We start from the raw sequence: 21,905 nt of genomic DNA, 5'->3' as shown, positions 1-21,905 counted from the left end.
GAAGAGCTCATGATCTGATGGATTCATGGTTAAATTTTACCAAACCAATCCCAGTACTCCTCAAACTTTTCCAGGAAATAGAATGGAAAGGAACACTACCAAACACATTCTATGAAGCCAGCATTCCACTCACACCAAAACCCAAAAAAGATGCAACCAGAAAAGAGAATTATAGGCCAATGTAATTAATGAACATGGACAGAAGATTTTCAACAAAATACTGGCAAATAAAATTCAACATGTCAAAAATATCTTATACTGTGACCAAGTCAGTTTCATTCCAGGGATGCAAGGATGGTTCAACATATGTAAATCCATCAAATAATACAACATATAAACAGAAGGGAGGGCAAATGGTACATGATTCTTTCATTGAACTCAGAAAAAAATCTTTGACAAAATCCAACACCCTTTCATGAGAAAAGCTCTGAAGAAACTAGGAATAAAGGTAATGTTCCTCAATATAATAAAGGCTATATATGACAAACATAGGGCCAACATCATACTAAATGAAGAACAACTGAAACTGTTCCCCTTACAGTCAGGAAGGAGACTGGCATGTCTCTCTACACCTATTCAGTGTAGTTTTGGAATTCCTCTCCAGAGCAGTAAGACAAGAGCAAGACACAAAAGAGATCTAAATAGGGAAGGAAGAAGTCAAATTATCTCTGTTTGCAGATGACATGATCCTATACCTAGGAGACTCCAAAAATCTACCAAAAACCTATTATAAATCATAAATTCTTTCAGCAAAGTGGCAGGATACAAAATTAACATACAGAAATCAGTAGCTCTCCCATATACCAACAACAAACAGACTAAGAAAGAAATTAGGGAAACAATCCATAACCTCAAAAACAATAAAGTATCTTGGAATAAATTTAATGAAAAAACCAAAGACCTTTTTAATGAAAACTCTAAACCACTGAAAAGAGAAATTGAAGAAGACATCAGAAGATGGAAAGACCTTTCATACTTGTGGATTAGTAGAATCAACATCGTGAAAATGGCCATACTACCAAAAGCAATCTATATGTTCAACACAATCCCTATCAAAATTCTAATGACATTCTGCACAGAAATAGAAAAAACAATCATGAAATGCATATGGAAACACAAAAGACCTTGAATAGCCAAAGGAATTCTGAGCAAAAAGTCCTATGCTGGAGGCATCACAGTACCCAACTTCAAACTATACTACAGAGCCATAACAATAAAAACAGCATGGTATTCACACAAAAACACACAGGAAGACCACTGGGTCAGAACAGAAGATCAAGACATAAACCCACACAGCTACAGCAAACTGATCTTCAACAAAGACGCCAAAGCACACTATGGAAAAAAGATAGTCTCTTCAACAAATGCTGCTGGGAAAACTTGATATCCACATGTAGAGGACTGAAACTAGATCCCTGTTTTTCACCCTGTACCAAAATCAACTCAAAGTGGATCAAAGACTTTAATGTAAGGCCTGACACTCCACCTAAAATACCACAAAGATTCCACAAAAAAACTCCTAGATCTGATAAACATTTTCAGCAATGTAGCAGGATATACAAATCAACATACAAAAATCAGTGTGTGTTGGAATGAAAACATTAAAAACTTCAAGAAAGAAACTTACAAAGAACCAGAAGATGGAAAGACCTCCATATTCATGGATTGGCAGAATAAATATTGTGAAATTGGCTATGCTACAGAAAGAAATTCACAGATTTCATGCAATCCCTATCAAAATCCCAATGTCATCATTCACAGAAATTAAAAAAAAATCAATCCTAAAGTTCATGTGGAAGCATAAAAGACCCCAAAGAGCAAAATCTATCCTGAACAAAAAGGACAATACCAGAGACATCACATCACCAGAATTCAAATTATACTACAGAACCATAGTAACAAAAACAGCTTAGTACAGGCACAAAAACAGACACGAAGACCAATGGAACAGAATAGTAGACCTAGAAATAAAATCATGCAGCTATAGCCACCTGATCTTTGACAAAGGAGCCAAAACACACATAGAAAAGATAGTGCTGGGAAAACTGGCTCTCTACATATAAAAGCCTAAAATTAGAACCCTATCTCTTACCCAGCTCAAAAATCAACTTCATATAGTACAAAAATCTTAATGTAATACCTGAAACTTTGAAACTACTATAGGGAAAACTGTGAAAGATGTGGTCACATAGGTGATCATTTTTGAATAGGACTCTAATTACCCAGAAAGTAAGAAGGAAGAATAGACAAATGGACTGCATGAAATTGAAGTGTTTTTGTACAAAAAAGAAACAGTTGTCAGAATCAAGAGACAACCTGCAGAATGAGAGAACATCTTCACCAGCTATTCAACAGATAAGGGATTAATTTCCAAAATATGGAGAGATCTCAAAAACTAAGCAGTCATAGAACAAATAATCCAAATAATAAAGGGACAAAAAATTGAACAGATAGCTCTCAAAAGAGGAAATACAAATGGCTAATAAATACATAAAGGCATGTTCACCATCCTAACCACAAAGGAAATCAAAACTACACTAAGATTCCATCGTACCTCTATCGGTTTGTCAATCATCAAGAAACAAACAACAACAAATTCTGGCAAGAATGCAGGCAGATGAAAGGAAGCCTTATACACTGTTGGTGGGAATGTGAACTAGTATAGCTACTACCGAAAGCAGTATGGAGGTTCTCTGAAAAACTAAATAAAGACCTACCTTATGACCCTACCATACCACTCTTGAAGGAGTATAAGTCAATACACAAGAGAGATAACTCCATACTCATGTTTATTGCAACTCTTTTCACAAGAGAGAAACTGGAATCAGCCAAGATGCACTACAACTGATGAAAAATAAAGAAAAATAAATGCACATATATACACATATTAAATATATAATGCATATTAAGTACTCAACCTTAAAGAAAAATGAAATTATGTCATTTGCAGGAAAATGGACGGAACTGGAGATCATGACGCTGTGTGAGACAAGCCAAGCTCCAAGGCTCACCTATCGCATATTTTCACTCATTTTTGCAATGTATTTTTCCCAAAACTTATATGATCATGGAATACGAAATGGCTCAGGTCGGTGCCAGGACCTCAGGGTCTTTTCCTCACAGCTTTGACACAGCAGATGCTGACTGTGAATGGCAGGGAACGCACGTGTGCCTTTGACCACAGAATTGAATTACTATTAAGACCCAGTGCACAAGATGTAAGAAATTCCATGTTATAATACCAACAAAAGTTAGCTAGAATAGACCCTGTGTCTGTGAAATGGCCTTTTATAAAAATCAGCATTAAAAAAAACAACATTATTTAAATATACTGATAAAATGATTAGAAAACTTGGTAAACATGTCTTATTCAGACAGCACTAGAATTTAACTACATGTGAAATCTTTTAGGATCTCTAGATGAAAATTTAAAAATGCAAAATAAATCTATATTTTAAAACACTATAAACAAAGCCTCATTAAATCCAGTGAGGTGAGTGGCAGTTTCCACCCATAGCCTCAGTTCATTCAAAAGTCATCTCTTTAGCACGAGGCACGACACACTCATCAGGATAAGGCTAGTTGCCTACATGTCTCTAATCAGAAAAGGAAGATTTGGTGTTCTTTACAGTCAATCATAAAAGTAAGCTGTGATTATCTGTTCAATTGTTTTATTTTACTTACAAACAGTAGTTCAATAATTCAGACCCCTTTTTCTATGGTTAAATTGTACTGTGTATTTATACTTGTCCTTTTGATATATTTTGAGCCAAACAGTTAAACTTTCTGAAATTTTCACAGATCGTATGATTTTTTGTTTCCTTTTTAAAATTAGCATATATTAATATTACAAAGTGAGTAGTTTCATCATAAAATTTCATTACTTGCATACAATGTACTTGGATTATGCTAATCCCTCTATTACACTATTTTATCCCTTCAAACTGATCTTTTAAAAACATTCTTATACATTTTTATATGAGTTTCATTATGACCTTTTCATATACATATATGATGTATTTTAATCATGTTCTTCACCATCTCTCTTTTTTCCCCACCCCACCTCCTGTTGATCATCTCTAATTAGTCTCCCTTTAATGTTTATGTCCTTCCATTTTGTTTTAATCTAGATTCTGCATGTGAGAGAAAATCTGCAGTGTCTGTCTTTCTGAGTCTGGTTTATTTCACTTAACACGATGATCTCTAGTCCCATCTTCTTTCCTAAAAATATCTTCACTTCATTCTTCTTTATAGCTGATTAATATTCTATTGTGTATATGTATCTCATTTTCTTTATTCATTTATTGATTGATGGTCACCTAGGCTGATTCCATAACTTGGCTATTGTGAATTGTGCTTCAATGAACATGGCTGTGCAAGTTTGTCTATTGTATTCTAACATTAATTCCTTAGGGTATATATATCCTTGAATGATGCAGATGGATCATTTGTCAATTCTGGCTCTTATTTCCTAAAGTACTGAAGTCCTGTTCAGAAAATACTTAAGTATGCCTGTATATTGAAGTATTTTTCCTATGTTTTCCTATAATATGTTCACAGTTTCAGGTCTTTTTTTTTTTTTTTGGGCCTTTTTTTTTTCATTTTTCTTTTATTATTCATATGTGCATACAAGGCTTGGTTCATTTCTCCCCCCTGCCCCCACCCCCTCCCTTACCACCCGCTCTGCCCCCTCCCGCTCCCCCCCCTCAATACCCACACAGTTTCAGTTCTTAACATAAAGTTAAAGATCTTACATTGAGATCTTTAATACATTTTGTAAAGATCTTACATTGAAATCTTTAATATATTTTGTAATTATTTTTGTACAGGAAAAGAAATAGATACAGTTTCACTCTCTTCTACTTGGGAATATCCAGTTTTCCCAGCACCATTTGTTGAAGAGGTTGTCTTTTGGCACCTCCATTGAGAATCAGGTGGCTGGGGGTTTATTTGTGGGTCCTCTATTCTGTTCCTTTGATCTGTGTGCCTGTTTTTGTGTCAGTATCAAGCTGTTTTCCATACTGTGATTCTATAGGATAATTTAAAATCAGGTATTATGATACCTCCAGCACGGCTGTTTCTTCTCAGAATTCCTTTGGCTATTCTGGGTTTTTTGCTTTTGTATATATTTTAGGATTTGTTTCTATTTCTGTGATGAATTTCGTTGAGATTTTGATGGAGAATTCATTGAATCTCTAGATTGCTATTGGTAATGTAGCCATTTTCACAATATTAATTCTGCCTGTCGATATCAATTTCTTTCTTTGGTGTTTTACAGCTTTCATTCTAGAGATCTTTCACCTCTTTAAATTTATATGTAGCTATTTGATTTTATTGTTTGAGGCTATTGTGAATAGAACTGTTTTCCTGATATTTTTCTCAGCATGTTCATTCTTGGTATAAAGAGGTTTTTTTGGTAATGATTTTATATATCTTTGTATATTGATTTACATTGCTGAGTATTTATCAGATCAAAGATCTTCTGGTGGAGTGTTTTAGGTCTTTTAAGTATAGGAACATATCATCTCTAAATAGTGGTAATTTGACTGTTTCTTTTCCTGTTTCTATCACTTGTATTTGTTTTTATTTCCGTATTGTCTGAGCTAGGAATTCAAGTACTATGTTGAATAAGAGTGGGGAGGACACCATTGTCACTTTCCTTATTCTATAGGACACTTAGTTTCTTACATCATGAAGGGATGTTGAATTTTGTCAAAGGTTTTTTTCTGCATGTATTGAGATGATGTTGTGATTTTTTTCCCCCTTGATTATATTTATATACTATATTACATTTGATTTGCATATGTTGAGCTATCCTTTCAGCCAAGGAATGAAACCAGCTCTATCATGTCATAATGTTTTTGTGTGTTGTTAAAATTCAGTTTGTAAGTACTTCATTGAGAGTTTTTGGATATATGTCCATCAAAGAAATTGGTCTACTGTTTTCTTTTTTATTATGTCCCTATCATGCTTTGGTATCAGGGCAATACTGGATTATTAGAACAAGTTTGCTGCAGTGTTCCTTTCTTTTCTACTTTATAGAATTGTTTGAGTAGTGTTGGTGTTCTCTAAGATCTCATACAATTTGGCAGAGTCTATCTCATACTGTTGTCTTCTCTCTTGGAAGATTCTTTATTAATGCTTCAACCTCTATTGCTCGTGATACATTTGTTTAAGTTGCTTATATACTCTTGATTCAATTTTGGTATGAGATATATATATATATATATATATATATATATATATATATATATATATATATATAATTCAATTTTTCTAGATTTTCCTATTTATTCAAATAAAAGTATTCAAAATATTCCCTGATGATTCTTTGCATTGGTGTCTGTTGGACTAGTCACTTTTTTCTCTCTAATTTTCTTAATTTGGGTCTTCTCTGCCTTTCTTTTGGTTAGTTTGGCTAAGGATTTTACAATCTTGTTTATCTTTTCAAAGAACCAGTTCTTTGTTTCATTGATTCTTTGTATTGTTCTTTTCATCTACATTTCATTAATTTCCATCCTGGTTCTTTATCATTTATTTCCATCTACTGATTTGGGGTTTTATCTGTTCTTGTTTTCTAAGAGCTCAAATTGCATCATTAGGTTATTTACTTGAGAACTTACTGATTTTTTAAATGTATGCTCTCATAGCTATAAATGTCCCTTTCAAGACAGCATTTGTTGAATTCCACAGGTCTTGGTATATAGTTTTTGGTTTTCATTTGATTCTGGAGGTTTTAAATTTTTCTCCCTGATTTCTTCAATGACACTAATTATTCAAAAGTATATTGTTTAATGTCCATGTTGTTTGTATAGTTTCTTTTTCTCTTGATGTTTCTGTAGATGTCTGTTAAGTCCATCTGCTCTATGGTACAGTTTAGCACTGTTTCTTTATTGACTAGTTTTTGTACTGGATGACCTATCTGTTGATGAGACTGGAGTATTAAAGTTACCCTCTATCATCATATTTAGATCATCACTATGTATGTCCAGTAGTATTTGTTTTATAAATTTGGGTGCACCAACATCAGGCATGTATAAATTAACAATCTTATCTTCTTGATGGGTTGTTCTTTTACTAATAGTTTTTTCACCTCTTCTATTATTTTTTTGGTTTGAAGTTGGCTTTGTCAGATATAAATATAGCTACTCCATTTGCTTGATGTATCATTTTTTCACTCTTTCATTTTCTTTACTGCTGTCTAATATTTCCTTATCTTTATAACTTGATATTTTTTCTTCTGATTAATTTAGTCTACTAATGATGCTCTCTACTGTGTTTTTAATTTAATTTATTGGGCTTCTAAGTCCCAACATTTCTAAAGATTTTTTTTCCAGAACTGAATTTCTTCACTAAATTTTTCATCCATGTCCAAACCTTGAATTGATTTCCTTATGTGATTCATTTATTTATTTGAATTCTTTCTGCAGTTATTGATCACTTTAGAAAGTAAAATTTTAAATTCATTTTCTGATTTTTCAGCTCTGTGAGTACTTTTGGATTCAGCTATGGAGAGTTTTAATCAACTTTGGATGAGTCATATTGTCTTGCATTTTCATATTACTTGTATTTCACATTGCAATTTGTGCATCTGATGTATTGGATATTTCTTTCACTACTATTCCGAGGACAGAAATCATATAGCAATAATGAAAACACAAAAACTGAAAGCTATTTAAATGTAGTAAAAAAACCTAGAAACATTAGCTATATTCTCAATATGGTTATAAGAGATAGGAACTAAGGTTCTTATAGAATAAACTAAGAATCTAAAAATTACTGAAGTTATAGATACTAAAAATTAAGTATTACAAAGAAAAGAATAAAGAAAGGAAGAAGAAGGAAGATAGTATATAGGATAAAAGAATAAGAAATAGTGAGAATGCAGTATAATTATTAGATAAAGACAATACAGTCAGAGTTAGAAAAAATATGAATAGAAATAAAAAAATCAATACTTGTTCCTTCCTGAGGAGAAGGTATGTTGCAGCTGGGCTCTGTCAGGGCCACAGATGATTAGACAATCTCCAATTTGTGGTCCTCAGATTTTTGTCTGAGACTCTCCTGATGTTTTCCCTCTCCGTTCCCTTCTGGGCATGGGTTAGCCCATGATTCCCCTGTGGGTGCAGCTTGGGTTCAATGGTAAGTGGAGGCTAGGGCTCTGGGCCTGGGGTAGTGACTGGAGGACAGGTGGGGCAGGTCCAGGCACACAGCAGTGGCTTGGTGGGGACAGGGCAAAGTCCTTCATAGAAGCCACCCCAGGTCTGGAGGCTCAGCAGCAGTTCTCAGGGTCGTGCAGCTCTTGCCTGCAGCAGGGGTTGAATGTGAGCAGGGCAACTCCAGTTACAGGGCAGCATCTGGGAAATAGTGTGGAATAGCTTCTGAGATGCTATTGATGTCCACCAAAGAAAATGGAGTGGTGTCTCCCAGTGAGGGGTAGATCATGACCTGAGATTTGCAAACTCCACTGGATAATTCTGGGTGGAAGGCTCAATCAGGGTGCAGGACACCTCTGTTTCATCCAATGCAGTGTTTACAGGCTCCACTCACATCTGCTGGGTGGATACACCAGTTGCAAAGCTGCACTCACCACACATTTCTGTCTTTGTATTCTTTCACAGCAATGATGTTTGAATTCAAGGCTTTCCACTTGCTAGGCAGGCACTCTACTGCTTGAACCATGACATCAGCCCTTCATTAATTTTTCTGACAAGGTCTTGCATTTTTGTCCTGGTTAGCCTCAAACCATCATCCTCCTACCAATGCCTCCCATATAGCTGGCATCATTAGAGGTGTCAGCCACCACACCCAACATGCATTTCATATTTTTAAAAAGGAGAAAAATCACAGCATATTGCAGAATAGATTCCATAATTGATAGTATCATTCCTATCTTATAATTTTTCATCTAAGTAAATTTAAGTGGCAAAATTTCCTTATAAATTTTATTAAAATTCAAATATAGTATATTGTGGTTAAAACTTAACAAACTTGTTATTATAACAATATTTGAAGAATAATAAAAGTAAAATAACTAAGGAAAATTGAAAAAGAAGGATATTAAGGATCTGCAAACACCAAAAGCAAGTCAGTGAAAACTATATGAAATATAACCATTTAATAGATAATTTATTACAGTATGTAATAATATTGACCTATCAAGTCAGATTTGAATGATAAAAATATTCAGCATATGGTGCTGAATCAACTTTGTAGTCATGCTGGTGAAAATATATCATAACATTAAATTTTTTGTCAAACATAAAAGTTACACAAGAATAGGATAGCATAATTCATGGTATGGCATGATTTTGTAATGAGTTCATGGGATGTTTGTTGTTTGTTTACTTATTTTACAATTGGCAGTGTGCTTTGTCTAGAGCATGTGTCACAAATACATGGGTGCCCACAGGATGAAGTCTATTTTTATGTTTGGCCCCTAAAGGCTGCAGTGGTGAACATGTGTGCACAACTTTAAATCAAAGTCACGTGCAAGCCTGAATTTAAAATAGGCATATGTGTGCTACAACCTTTCTAATCAATTAATTCATTGTAAGAACTTCAAATACATGGTGTATTATGAAGGTTGCACTACAAATATGCTCACATAGTCTTGCAAACATTGGAGCACATCATTCATGCTCCAATGTATTAAAATTGTGATGTATTATATAACAAATTTTATGTGTTTACTTAAACCTGTAATTTAAAATTTTGTAAACTTCAGTATTTTAACACAAAGAACACAGATAATACAATCTTTCTCATTAAAATCAGATAAATCTGCATGTATAAAGCACACTGGCCCATAGTATACACTCATATATAAACTTCCTTCTTTTTCTCTTGACGTCTGCCTACCTAACATGGAGCACTTAGTATAAATAAGAGTAGGTTAATCTAGGATGGATCCATAGAGTGATGTGGTCTTAATCTTTCATGTTAATGTTATTGAATGGAAATTATTAAAGTCATATCTAGTTTTTACTTTTGAAGATATTAAATTATCAGGACAATTAACCCAAAGAATCTACATAACAACTGCAATTTCAAATGCAACATTGGGAGAATCTAAAATCCAACATTTCATTTGGCATATCTGCAGCTTGGCCTTGAATTCTCTAGCTTTCTGAGAGGAATGTTGAAAATTCAAAAGTCAGAAATTTTATATTTGCATTTCTGTGCAATTTGATTCTTTTAGCCTAGAACTATACATAATATCTCATCACTATTGCTTTGTTTCATCCTTCATAAATGTGGTTATTGATTCCTACAAATTCTTCCAGTTCTACCACTCTCCTCAATTTATCTAAAATCCTAACTCAACCTGACTTTTAAAAATTTAGGCATTATTATTAATGCCCATAGAAATGTTTTATAATTCTGCCAAACCTGGGTAATGTATTCACTCCTTTCATGTACTTCCATAGCTTTCTGAACTTCCCCTTCCAAACCAATTTTCAAATTTTAGTAAAGTTATTTCCCTTTTATATCTGAAGTATGCATTAGACAGCAAGCCCCTCTGAAAGAAGAGACCTGCTCTCTTTCAGCCATTGTCTTTCTAATGCTGTGCATATTTCTTGGCATGATGTAGGTATTCAATTAATGTTTTTGGAATTTAGATTCATTAAGAAAAATAAAAGACTTCCTTTTAGGATTGTGCGCAATGAAAAGTCTGGGACAGGAATGTGTAAATGTGAATTATAAACTCAATTCAGCAGCTGAGAGCCTGCTAGGAATTTTAAATTATGTGATCTATTACACTCTTTTTCTGTAATAAGGATTTGATGTTTTGAAGACTATGTGATGTCTTCTGAAAAACAGTGATCGTTATGTAAATGTTAATGAACAGTTTTATCACCATAAAAATTATCAACCTGTAAAAGCTGGGATCAAATCACAGACTAGTCTATAAAGTTACAAGTGGAATTTTGTGCTCTTAGCTAGTACCTGTACTCTTCATTTCACATATCTAATAAATAAGCAAGTTGTAACTGAAACATTGAGGAAAAATAATGAACTTGATAAATACAGAATGGGAAAAACTATCAAACACTTAATACTTATGGCTTTACCATCAGTTTAAAAAATAAGTGACATAGGGGCCAGACAAATTCAGTGTTGCTCAAGTGCAATCTCACCTATTAACTGTGAGATGTATATCAGTAAGTCATTACAAAAGTTGCCATTTCATTGTTCATCTCATTTCTTGACATTTGTCAACATTGAATTTAAATTTGAGGATCAATTGCTATGTAGTGCCAGAAGATTTTCTTTATGCCTTTAGAGGCTTGTAATCTAATTAGGGATATTATAAATACTGAAAGTGAGTTTCTATAATTCAATTTATGGGTTATTGCAGATTAGCCTACGAGACTGTGTTTAACAGCTGAGGAAAAGATTAGTATAGAAACAGTCACATAAGCTCAAGGGTAAAAGGCCTCCATAGGGTGATGAGGTTTACACCATGCATAGTAGATAATACACTTTCCATTGCAAATAACATAAAGTCCAACTGCATACAGAATAATGGGTGTTTTATTGACTCCTGTGATAGAAAATGGTGAAGGTATATCTGGTACAGAAAAGGACGATCTGAGGTGTTAACTGTCATCAGCAGTCTGGGTCCACTATTTTGAAATCTTTTTTCTCTGCCTTTCTCTGAGTGTTGGGAATATATTCAGGGATCTCTCTCAGTATCAGCAATGATTGCAGAATTCCAGACTTCATCACTCTTTTCACTCTCCAGAAGGTGAATCATCCTGAGAGAATCTCTGAGCAAATTACTGTGTCTAGTTAAGATGGAGATTCTATTGGGAGAGAAGCCAAATTCCTCAGAAGCACCCCAATCTCAAATGGAAAGAACACTATTATAGAAAGTGAAGATAAATGCTGAGAAAGAGAAGGCAACAAATAGACGTTGGCAGTGCTTAGATTCTGAGGAAGTAAAGAAGACAGACTTGTGGAGCGAACAAGATTAAATCTCAGGCAGATGGAATAATGGAGGCATCAATAAGTTATATTGGACCACAGAGTTTACCTTAACTAGCATATAAAAAGTAGTATTGATGAATTATATGACCTTGAAGATTAGCTTAGGGTGTTATTTTAGAAATCCTATCATCTAACGGGTTCTCTGGTATAAAAGTTGTCCCCTCTGAAATTAATTATTCTCCCTCTCCAAATGCTTTTCATGATATTGCATAAAATGAGCTATTTTTAAGCTTTCTAGTTGTGTATGAGAAAAGCAATAGTCTTAGGTGAGATTGAAGTTAGCTGGGTGCAGATGTCATGGACTAGGAAATTCAGCACATCTCTTTTGGGTTAATTCCCCAACTTTCTCTGTGGAAAACATCATGGAACTGGTTTCAGTTAAGTTAAGTTTACGATGTTTTAAGACTGGATAATACAGTTTTCTGACGTTATATTATGTATTCTGGTGTGAATAGCTTCTTGAAATCACATAAGGATACACTCCTGTGAAGAGTAGGAGGATTTTGGTAGAAAAGAAGCTTATAAGACAATCTTTTGAATGGAGAATACATTATAAGAAGAGAGAAAAAATGAAGATATACTTTTTGTATCACTGTGACTATTTCATTCTGGACTTCAAACTGTGACATAGTCAAAATAATCCCAGTGATTGGAAGTAAGCTGGTGTTTATCTCATTTTAACAACATTGGGAATGATCATCAGGATGCCTGATGAAGACATGAGGAAGGCTCTTACATTCAGTAGCCCTTGTAAGTAATATCATTATATATTTACTTTTCATTTTATCTAAATCTTTAGTAAAAATGTAATACAAATGTGTAATTTCATCTTTGCTAAACCATAGGGAATTGGAATGGGCTTTTACCAGACCTGGAATGGAATAACCCAAGGGATAGTTCTGTCTTTTCCTTTGATCCCAGAGCAGTGGAAATAGTGGTGTCCCTTACTTGAGGAGAGTCATAAAAATGGGGCCGTATTCTTAGGAGGGTCAGCAGTAGCAATGGAGGCAGGGAGGCTGCCTGGAAGGGAGGATGCAGAGAAAGAAATACTCCAGAGTACAAGAAAATACTCAGAAATAGTCTTGAGTAGAAGAATGGCTCTCCAAAGGGGACTCTTTTGTTGAAAAGTACACTCTATTGGGGATCATCAAATAAGAATGTCAATTTATATTTTGTTGAAAGGCTGGTGAAGCAAGAATATTTGTCTGATATAAAGAGTCAGAGTAATAAAGGTGTAAGAAAAGAGTTGGAGGCACATCACACAATACTGTTGGACATATATAGGGTAGATAAGAGAGAAGAATACACTATCAATCAGGAGGATGCAAGGAAGAGTGAGTAAAAAATAAATTACTTCAATTGATTTTAAGTTCCTGTGTTTCAAAAGAATCTACAAGCTTTAGGGTTGAATAAAATGTGTGTTGTGATGGTAGTTGAAAAGAAAGAAGTTGACCCTGGGTTCGGAGAAGACATAAGAGAATGGGCTTTATATTTCTAGTTGTCATTTATATTTGTTGCCCACCACAGTTCAGTCTGGATTTGGAGGTAACATCAAGTCTGCCCATCGAAGAACACTACCATAGTTACAAACACCATATTTCACATGCTCATAACTTTGCTTAGAAGCAAACCTTGACTAGAAAAAACAAAACTGAGATCTTCCTTATGCTGGCTATATTTGCCCTCTTCACACTATGTAAGTAAGTGTAAGAGATACAGCCTATCCAACATTATTTGCACCCATTTGTATTTTTATGGTTATGATGAATTTGAATACAACAAATCATATTTCTGAATGCCAAATTATGTCTCTCTTTAATTTGAAACAGATACCTAAATAAAGTAGTATATGGTTTCCATGGAATTGTTGTACTAGACTCTGTATATTTTTAAATTGACAGATAAAACTGTATTTATCATGCAAAAGATGGTGTTTTAAAGTATGTATAAGATTTCAGAATAACTAAATTTAGCTAATTAACATATAAATTACTGCACATAGTTATCATTTGTGAAGTAAGAACACTTAGCCTTCGCTCTCTCAATATTTTTAAGGAATAGAGCATATTTTTAACTATAATTGATATGTTGTACATTGGATCTCTTGAACTTACTCTCCTGTCCTACTGAAATTTTGTGTCCTTTCGTCAACATCTCTCCAACTTTCTTTTTCCTCCTCAAACACCCAGTACTTGGTAATGAGACTTCTGCTCTCTACTTCTGTGAGATCAACTTTTTTAGATTTCACATGTGAGTAAGATCATACAGTATTTGTCTTTCTGTGCCTTCACATAATTTTATGTGTGTTAAGTGTATCTTGCGTATTGCTTAAGAACTGCGCTGTGCCACAGGAAAAAGTAAAGAATTAGCTATACTTGCTATGACAGAAGACAGCAGTTTGACATGTGGTGATCTGAAAGGTTTAATGTCACCAACTGCCAACAAATTTTGAATCACTCTTTAATTTACATCTGCCTGTGTGTTTCATTAGCTAGAGAATATTTAGTTCCAATTTCAGGGATCATTTTCAGTTTTAATAATTATAATCATTCTATAATTTAATTTTGATCATTTGTCTGTTGGTTGATGTCACAGAAAAAAGATAAAACAGTGTGCATATTTTATCAAATAAATTACTTTAAAATAATTTAAATCACAATGGGAAATTAAAATATATTCCCTGATAAAAAGAAATGCTTGTTATGCTTCTCGTAGTTTTGCTCTTAATTAGAATAAAAATACATGAAATATCAACCCAAAGTCATTGAGGATTTCAAATAATAATCTACTTTCAAATTCTACTTCTCTAGAACAATTCAAATGATTTTTGCTAAAATGTCTTTGTTAAAGATTTAATTGTAAAACTCCTTAAGTTGCAGAATGATAGATAAGTTAGTAGTTCCTATGTTTTGCTAATGAAGTGTAATGAAAGCTCTTTCAAAGTATTTACCATTTAAATTGTATACAAATGCTTATTTGACTAGCATAACATATTTTATACTCATAAAATAGCTTTAAAAGCAAATTTGAAGATTTATTTTGATGAGCCCTTTTACAACTTTTCATGTTGGGGGATGTTTGGTAGGAGAAACTCAGTAAAAGCATACACTTACTGTTTAGAAATTTCACCTAAAAATTTGGTAGCAGAATTGATTTGTTAGGGATGAAGCTCTTTCCTCCTGTCTCCTCTTCTCTCTTCATTTCTCCTCTTTTGTTCTTTTTCTTCTCTTTTTTGATTCTCTCCTTCTATAAATAAAAATAACTGCACTGTGATGGTGAACAAGTCACAATGTTATAATGTAGGATTGTCTTAGTCATATGACTACTTTTCAGCCTTTGTCATGTGAAAATGCAGAGAAAAGCATGAACAGAAATTTCCTTGAGGACACAAGGCCAATCTGTTTTATTTATTATAGTCCCTCTGCTAACACAGTAGAACATAATAGCACTTTCATTCTGAACTCCAGTAAAATAACCATGCAAAATGACTCCGAACCTTACTTCCAATTGCTTATTAAAAAAAAAGTTTAGAATATCAGGGTGCCTGACTCCTTTTATAACAATTAATTTCAGTCTTTTTCAACCATTTAGCTTAGTTATGATATTGTTATTTCTAGTTGTTTATTATTAATATTTTCTGTCCATTCTTTTTTTAACACAACCATGTAGTTTTCTTAGTATCTGGAAAGAAATTTCAAAAATTTAAGTGGCTTTTTTACCCTCTTTTAAAAAATGTTATTTGATTTTATGTAGAGTTTAGCTTTCTTCCTGGACAGAAAACCAAGCAAATTACCTGTGACAAGGACTGGGTGCATGGCTCAAGTTGTAGAGTGTTTGCATAGCATGCACAAAGCCCTGAGTTCAAATTCTAGTACCACCAAAAACTAAATAAATACATTGCCTGTGAAATTATGTCACTCAAAATATTTTTGAATATCACATTGTCTTTTATATTGATTGTGGCTAAAAGAATGAGGATGTATTTTTGACACTTGATTTGGAGAATTTAAAGGGAAAATGAGACTGGCCTGTTCTTATTGATCATCTATGGTCACTCAGGTAAATCCTTTCTGTATTTTGCTTCTGAATATTATGACTGATGTTAGCTTTCCTAGTGGATTTTTACAAGATTTAAGCAAGAGTTTTTGTGTTTCTGAGTCTCATTTGATTTTGGATTAGAATATGATTGTTTATATATTAAAATATAAACTTATTTTCATGAATATTTGATAATAAATGATTTATTTTTCAAAACCTATTTTGTTCAGTGCTTTCATGAACCAAACACTCAGACAATGTTTTTTATTTTTTATGATTTTATTAGCATATAAGAGTTGTAAGGGAGTACACTGTGGTATTTACACGTGTTTAAAATATATCTTAGTTGGATTTTCCCTCTCCATCGTTCTCCCTCTTCCCCCTCCCTCACTTCTTAGATCAATTTCAACAGGTTTCATTCTTTTATTTTCATTTCTTAAATTTTATTTTATCATTTTTACATTTACTTATATTTGGGCCTTCCTCCCCTCTTCCTTCTTTCTGAGCAGAACCTGTTCTGCCCTCTTGTTCTCCAATATTGTTGAAGAGAAAACATAGGAGATAATAAGAAAAACAGCATTTTTGCTAGTTTGAGATAAAGATAGTTACATAGAGAGATTCCTAGTGTTGTTACCATGCACATGTGTATTACAACCCACATTAGTTCACCTCCGCAAGACCTCTTCATACTTCCTGGTCCCCTTCCTATAGTGGCCTCTGCCAGTTTAAGAGTACTATATTCACTCTTCTACAATGAGCACATCAACCATATTCAAGTTTTAGATTTCCTTCCCTTTCCCTATTCCTCCTGTGCACATTCTCCCCTTGGTGTGTGACCCATGTCCAATATTACTGCCTTTGTCCAAAACAAAGTGGGCGTAGCTGTGTGGATTCATATCTGGGTCCTCTATTCTGTTCCACTGGTTTTCATATCATATCTGTTTTTGTGCCAGTACCATGCTGTTTTTATTCCTATTGCTTTGTAATATAGTTTGAAGTCGGGTATTGTGATACCTCCAGCATTGCTCTTTTTGCTGAGTATTGCCTTGGCTATTCATGGTCTCTTATGTTTCCAAATGAATTTTAGGGTAGATTTTTCAATCTCTGTAATGAATGTCATTGGGATTTTGATGGGAATTGCATTAAAGATGTAGATTGCTTTTGGTAGTATAGCCATTTTTACTATGTCAATTCTACCAATCCATGAGCATGGGAGATCTCTCCACTTTCTATAGTCTTCCTCAATCTCTTTCTTCAGTGGTTTGTAGTTCTCCTTGTTGAGGTCATTCACATCCTTTGTTAAGTTTATTCCTAGGCATTTTTTTTAAGGATATTGTAAATGGAATTCTTTTCCTACATTCTTTCTCAATTTGTCCATTCTTGGTGTATAGATAGGCTACTGATTTTTGTAAGTTGATTTTGTATCCTGCTGCATTGTTGAAGCTGTTTATGGTATGTAGGAGATTTTGGGTGGAGTTTTTTGGGTCTTTAAGGTATAAGATGATATCTTCTGTGAATAGGGATGGTTTGACTATTTCTTTTTTTTTTTAAGCAGACAACAGACTATTCAGTTTCAGCAGATTTTACATACTTCATTTGTGTAAATGTTGATCTATACAATTTTAACTCGTGTATAGATTCACATACTCAATACCACAATCAAGATACAAGACTGTTTCATCAGTACAAAGGATCTCTTTGTATCATTCATGTATAGTTATACATATGCCACACCCCATCCTGTCCTTGGCAACCATGTATATGTTCTCAATTCCTATGATTTTGCTATTTCAATAATGTTATATAAATGCAATTGTACAGTACATGACCTTTTCAGATTGACTTTTTTCACTTACTGCAATACCCCCCTGGTCCATCTAAGTTGTATGTATTAACATTCTGTTCTTTTTCATTGATGAGTAGTATTCCATGGTAGGATAATTTAACCATTTACCCATTGCAGGACATCTGCTTTATTTCCAGTTTCTGGCTATTAGAAATAAAGCTGCTATGAAAATTTTTGAGTAACCACCAGTTTTCATTTTTCTGGCATATATGTCCTTGAATGCAACTGCTGGGTTGTTTAACTTCATAAGAAATTCCAAACTTCTCCTGAGTGGATGTACTATTTTACATTACTTTCACCAATGTAGGAAAAATTATTTTGTATCCTCAATTGTATTTGGCATTTTCACTATAGCTATTATGATAAGTACATAAGTCATATCTCATTACAGTTTTAATTTGTGTTCTCTGTGACTTATGAAATCTCTTCATGTGAGTAGTTGCTATGCAGATCCTCTTCATTGAAATGTCTACTCATGTTGAAATGTCTACTCACATCTTTTGCTCATTTCCTAATTGGATTGGTTCTTATTGTTGTGTTTTGAGAAACTTCTGCTTTCCACATTGTCAGATACTAACTATATGGTTTGTAATCTCAATCTGTAGCATGTCTTTTCTTGTTCTTGTTCTTTTTTTTTTTTCTTCTACAAAATAAAAGGTTTTCATTTTGATGAAGCCCAATATATGTACAAACTTTTTTTTCCTTACAAATTGTGCCTTTGAGGTGAAGTCCAAAAACTTGTCTCCTGGAGATTTTTCTCCTATGATATTTTTCTAAAAGTTTTATGGTTTTATACTTTGCATTTTAATCCATGATACATTTTGGGGTAACTTTCATAGATGTGAGGTTTAAGTTGAGGTTCTTTTTTTAATTTATGAGTATTAAATTGCTTCAGCATGATTTGTTAAAAAGGCTACCTTTTCTCCATTGAATTGCTTTTGTACTTTGTCAAAATTAGTTGGGTACATTTATATAGGTCTATTTCTGGGTTCTCATTTCTCTTGCAGTGAAATACAGGTGTACCCTCTGTAACACTGGATTACTGTAACATTATAGTAAGTCCTGAAGTTGGGTAATGTGAGTCTTTCAACTTTTTGTTCATCAAAATCGATTCAGCTTAACTAATTTTGTGCTGGGTATTTTCATCTGTCGCCATTTTGTTTTCTGCTTTATTCTAAGGAAGAAAGATATTCCATAAGCTCTTCCTTTTCTTGCTGTAACTCTTGCAAATACTGTTGGTTTTGCTCCTGTCTGTCTTCCTACCACTGTAGGAGAGGTCCACTGACTGCTGACATCTGACTGTGCACAGATCCTTGGTAAACACTGAGCCATTATGAATCTTGGTTACTGAGTTCAGATGTGGAAGGCTGTGAATTCTCCTATATGCATCCTCTTCTTTCTGGCACAGAATCTTGGGCAGCTCTACTGCTGATTCAAAGCACACTTTCCCAATGGTGACATGAAGATACTCTGAGCTCTTTTGGGCCTGTGTGGATCAGAAGCAAGTGTAGAGTACTTGGCCATTCTTTGTGTTTTTATCCTCTATGAAACAGGAAAAAATAAGTCCTACAAAGCCTTGATCCATCATCTGGTATATGGCTTATGTGCAGACATCAACATGTGAAGGCCAAACAGTTATATGAGGGTGGGAATGATACCAGCCCACAGTTTTTATGGGGCAACTTGTTAGGTTAGCCAACCTCTCAGTCACTGTTGATCCTGCAGCCATCTGCTCTGGAGAAATTCCTACTCGGTCCTTGTGGTAAGATGACAGAATGAATGTGAACAATTCTAATGGTGTCAACCTTTTCAGCAACTGAGCACAATTCAGTTCCAGTACATGCAAATTCAGTCACTCGTTGTGTCATCATTCAACTCCCCTACACACAGACCCATCACTTCCTCCTTTCCAGTGCTCAGAGCCTGATAGAGACAAACTAGGAAGGCATCAGACTCCAGATGAACTTCCTACATGGCCTGCCCCACCTGCACCACCATCGTGGTTGGCTCTGCTTGTGTCCACCTTGGGCCCAGTCAGTCCTGAACAACCCGGTTCTCTGGCGCAGCCTCCTGGGCACCTGCGCTTAGCGCTCCCAAACTATTTCTGTACCTATTTGTATTCCTTTTATTTCGTCTTCTTGCCTTACTGCTCTCAGGCAATGAGTTAATGCAAACAATATAAAAGTTTCCTTTCTCCTTATTTTTAAATGGATATATTCCTAATAATGTGGTTAATTTAGAAAATATAGTCAGAAATTAATGCAAATTGAGATGTCCATCATTTGCCTTACAAGAATTCTTCCAATCATTTAGGAAGTTTCAGCAAATATTTGGAAATCTCGATAGACAGTTGATGATGTTATTCCACATTTAGTACATTAGAAAGATTTCATGCTTATTGTGCTTCAAATGTCTGTTTTCACTATTTCAAATTCTGTTTGATTTTTTAAAAAATGAAGTTAAGGTGTCAAGTTATCAAGTTTAAATAATCAAGTCAAGTGAAATCCATTTGGTTTTTCTGTAACTGTAAAGATTGAGGTATTTTCTCTTCAGAGCCAGAGTAAATATACGTGTAGCTATTTTAGAAAGCCTTGCTAACACCAGAGCTGTCAAAATCTTGGATTTCAAATGTGCACTCACTAGTATTGAAGACATTTAATGAACATGAAAGGCTCTGAAAATTTTAGAATTATAAATACTGAAGGAGGGGCAATATCTAGAACACAAAGCTAGGAGCCCTAACTTCATCACATTCAATGTAATTATGTATATAAGATGTATGGGGCTTTTACTTATGAGAACAAGATCACAAAAACAAGGAAAAACAATTCAACTATAAAAAGTTGACAGTTACTTGATTTCCTTTGCTAAACCAATAGCTAAAATATGTAGCCCCCCAAACCCACTTAAGTATTTATTGATATTTCAGATTTATTTGCGGTATAAATACAATACTGACAGAGCTAATATGTGAAATTATACATACTTTACTGTATGAAGTCAGGATATCTTAGGGGTGAAAATATGACAGTCATAATAATAAAAATAGGTATTATGTAAAATGGTTGTATAAATTGTTATTCACTTGAAAAAGAATGTACTTTTTCTAAGGGAATGAAAATTATGTAAAAAAAGGATCTTTAATTTGTCTTTTCTGACTAGCACCTCAGGCCTTCCTACAGCTTATTCTAATGGATTAAATTTTGGTAGCTCTTAAAATCTCTGAAAAAGCATTTTCTGTGCTGGGGACAGTAATTATTTCTTGGCTGATGTGGTAGAAAAAAAAGTAAGTTCAGACTCAGTTTTGCTTGAGTTCAAATGTGGTATAAGTTGGTACAATACAGAAAAGGAAGAAAACATGCCCAATCCTGTAAGGGCTTCTGACAGACTGTCCCTCTGTTTTGTGATAGTGTTTTAGATTCTGTTGGTTAGTGCACAGTTATAGTCATGGAGACAATGTTGCCATACACATTTAATTAGTGGGCTTTCTATTTGGGATGCAAGTTATGACTACTTACAACTTGTATTACACTGGCAAACATGAGCTGGAGCCATTATTCTGACAGAACAGGCCATTTATCTATTTTTTTCAGGAGAACTATCAAGAAATAGCAATAAATGTTTTAGATTACGCCTGCTCAAAACATGTTGCCATAAATTCCAATTACATCACATTCCTTCAATACACTGTGTACTTCCATGGTTTATTGTGGTTCCTTCTTCCTAGAAAGCCCTTTCTTTCTGTTTTAATTTAATGGTCACTTGCATGTATTTCAAATAGAAGTAATTTAAATAAAGTCATCACCAATCCTGCCACTGGCAAAATTAACTACATAGCCATCATTTTTTGGTCATTTAAAAATTATTTGTTTATGTCTCTGTCTCCAGTTTTAGATTATATGTAACATAAGGGCAAGATTATGCTATTTTATAGCTTTAAATTATCTCTTAAATATTTATTGAATTGAATAAAATAATTTAATATTTAACAGTTTTGTGTTACTTTGTAACTCTCATACACATTTTG

At 34.0% G+C, this 21,905-nt stretch overlaps 1 long non-coding RNA gene and 1 pseudogene across 2 annotated transcripts in view; one reads left to right on the top strand and one right to left on the bottom strand.

The window, feature by feature from the left end:
• LOC141421295 (uncharacterized) overlaps positions 1–21,905 on the top strand; it is a 271,813-nt gene that overhangs the window by 103,263 nt on the left and 146,645 nt on the right. The window lies entirely within an intron of this gene.
• LOC109678248 (lys-63-specific deubiquitinase BRCC36 pseudogene) lies at positions 19,048–19,876 on the bottom strand (annotated as a pseudogene).

The sequence above is a fragment of the Castor canadensis genome, chromosome 3 (assembly GCF_047511655.1).
Source record: "Castor canadensis chromosome 3, mCasCan1.hap1v2, whole genome shotgun sequence".
Taxonomy (NCBI): Eukaryota; Metazoa; Chordata; class Mammalia; order Rodentia; family Castoridae; genus Castor; species Castor canadensis.
This window is presented reverse-complemented; position numbering and strand designations above follow the sequence as displayed.